At 41.8% G+C, this 2,606-nt stretch overlaps 1 pseudogene; it reads right to left on the bottom strand.

Annotated features, from left to right (window-relative positions):
• Window positions 1-745: 745 nt before the first annotated feature.
• Window positions 746-1,948, bottom strand: Eef1akmt4-ps1 (EEF1A lysine methyltransferase 4, pseudogene 1; annotated as a pseudogene).
• Between the last annotated feature and the right edge of the window lie 658 nt (window positions 1,949-2,606).

Here is a 2,606-nt window from a genome sequence, read left to right as displayed (position 1 = left end):
TTTAGACTGGTCACTGTAGCTTATACTTTAAATAAAATGCCTGTTACTGGAAGCCGCATGGGTCCATTGCTCAGAAAAGCCACCTGTCCTAGAGATAAGAATAACTTGTGGTAAAGACAAAATAATGTTGATGTAAGCAAATCATACTGCCCAGGCAAGCAAGGGGTGTCCCAGTGAAGTATCCCTTCCAACAGCAGATAGAACCTTTTCCTGTAGAGAGTAGAGTACCTCACAGGACAGAGTCCACCTTAAGAAGCTATCACACAGCACAAGTGATCAAAATAATGTGAAGATAGTCAAAATATTCTGAGCCAAATTTTACTAGTACAATGTGAACGATTTCATCTCCACCTATATCATGCCTTCACATTTCCTTAAACATTGTTTTTAAAATCATTTTATAATTACAGTAGCAAATATTGCTGCTGGGCATGTTCATCTGGAAAGGCATTCATATTATTTTAACATTTGGAGTGCACAATTCCAGATTCTTCTATCTTTCAAAGTTTCCATTGCAGAATAGCTGTTGTTATTTGGGTGAGTTTTCTTTTATATGTGACTTGATTATTGGCCTTTTATTTTTCTCTTGAAACTTCTTTCGTTCTATGTATTTACTGTTATTTCTTTAACCTGGGACTCTCACTGTATTTGTTCACATGGGCTTGATCCCACCAGCACTGTTTTTGTGCACAAGACCTCTGGATTTGAGTACCCAGCAACCAATCACAAACAACTCCCCAAGAGTCTAATGCACAAAGTCAGGGAGGGCTTGGAGATCACAATTCCAGTCCCATAGCTGAATGGCACTGAGGAAGTCCTTATTATCTGAGTCTTGGAGGAAGCAGGGTGGAGCAGGAAGGCTGGAGGGTGAGAGGATCTGGGCACCCAGGGCCAGCTGGGACACAGTGAGCTCTCTGTCCTTATGCATGATGTAAACGAGGAAATGAACCACTGCTACAGGTCGTATGCCTCAGTGACCAGTCATAACTGGATTGAACCTAGTGTCTGATCCTAAAGTGGGGACTCACAGAAGTCATTGAGATAAATTGACTTCCAGGAACCAGCATCCGTCTCAGCTCACTCAGCGCCTAGTTCATAGTGCTGACACTGTCAGAAGATGCATTCCAGCCAGCAGGGCATGCAGTATGACCTTCTTGAGGACAACATCAAAGGACCCACTAGAGAAGTCCAGCGCTTGAACATCTATGGTCTCCCAGCACAGACTGGGGTCCATGGACCTAGTGAATTTGCATGGCTGCTACCACTTTTGGAGAGTAATCCACACTGATCACATCGAGGAAGCATTCAAGGAATAGCTTATAGCTCAAGGCACTTTTCCTGTAACCTGACAACCCTTTTGGGTGCCCACTGGTGCAAATGGAAAACTAGATGCTATGCTCAAGGTTCACATTACTCCAGAAAAATTTGTAGTCCCATTTCTAGAAACAGAAACTGAAGCACACAGTGGATTCATGACTTATCCTAATTACACAGCTAATTAAGGTTAGGGCTTGGAGTAGGTCCAGAGCGATGTGCTCTCCGGTGTCCTAGACTGCCTCCAGGGTCTGGGGCAGGGTAATGCCCTTCTCTGGACAAGAAAAGGACTGTAATTTTCCATAGTGCTGACCATCTCTTATTTCTGTTTGCCCTGGCTAAATACAGATGGATTCTGAAATGGGTCTCGGCTCCAAACTGGAGTCTCCTCTTACAGGAGAAATCAGAGGAAAGAAAGCAGATGTGGTCTGGCCAGGTACTTGTGTCTGAGACACTACACATCTAGCATGAGGATGTGATCCTCAGCACACAGTTCCAGCGCTAGGAGGGCGCAGAAGGAAGCAAAGTCCCTGAAACACTTGTAGGGTCCAGAGTTGGCAGCATCTTTGTAGCGCTGGTTCCAGGATTGGACTTGGCAGTTTGGGAAGTTTCTCTCTGGTAACTCTGGGGAGGACACCCATATTTACTGTGGGGATTTTCTTTTCCTGTCCTGTTTATGTGGTGTTCTGGATGCTTATTTTCTATGTATGTGTGTAAGTTCCTTCTAAGACCTTGTTGAAGATATACTCTATGTCACTAACTTGCAGTTCTTCTTCATTTATTCCTATAATTCAAAGTTTTGTTTGTTAGTTGGTTGGTTTGTTTCAATATGTCCCACATTTCTCTCTCTCTCTCTCTCTCTCTCTCTCTCTCTCTCTCTCTCTCTCTCTCTCTGTGTGTGTGTGTGTGTGTGTGTGTGTGTTTGTATTTAACTTTTCATATTCCTTGCTCATTTATATTAGATCCTCTGTCTTTAAGTAGAACACTGTGGCTTTTGCTAGTTCTGCATGATTATTTCTATAGATAAAGATTTCATTTGCGTTTTTAACTGAGCTATTGGATGTTTTAATCCTTCTCAATTTCAGCTTCATTATTCTTTAGTAGTTTTATCTCTTTATTGCATTCTATTCTCAAGTCTTCATCATTTCCATCAAATTTATATTGTCTTTCCTCTCTTGGTATCATTCATTGATCTGTCGCTCTGGGTCTTCTTTAAATTCCTTGAGTTACTTCATGGTTTGTTTTTTTGTTTTTTGTTTTTTTGTTTTGTTTTGTTTTGGGTTCTGTTTTGT

The sequence above is a fragment of the Rattus norvegicus genome, chromosome 11, assembly GCF_021556685.1.
Source record: "Rattus norvegicus strain SHRSP/BbbUtx chromosome 11, alternate assembly SHRSP_T2T, whole genome shotgun sequence".
Lineage (NCBI taxonomy): Eukaryota > Metazoa > Chordata > Mammalia > Rodentia > Muridae > Rattus > Rattus norvegicus.
This window is presented reverse-complemented; position numbering and strand designations above follow the sequence as displayed.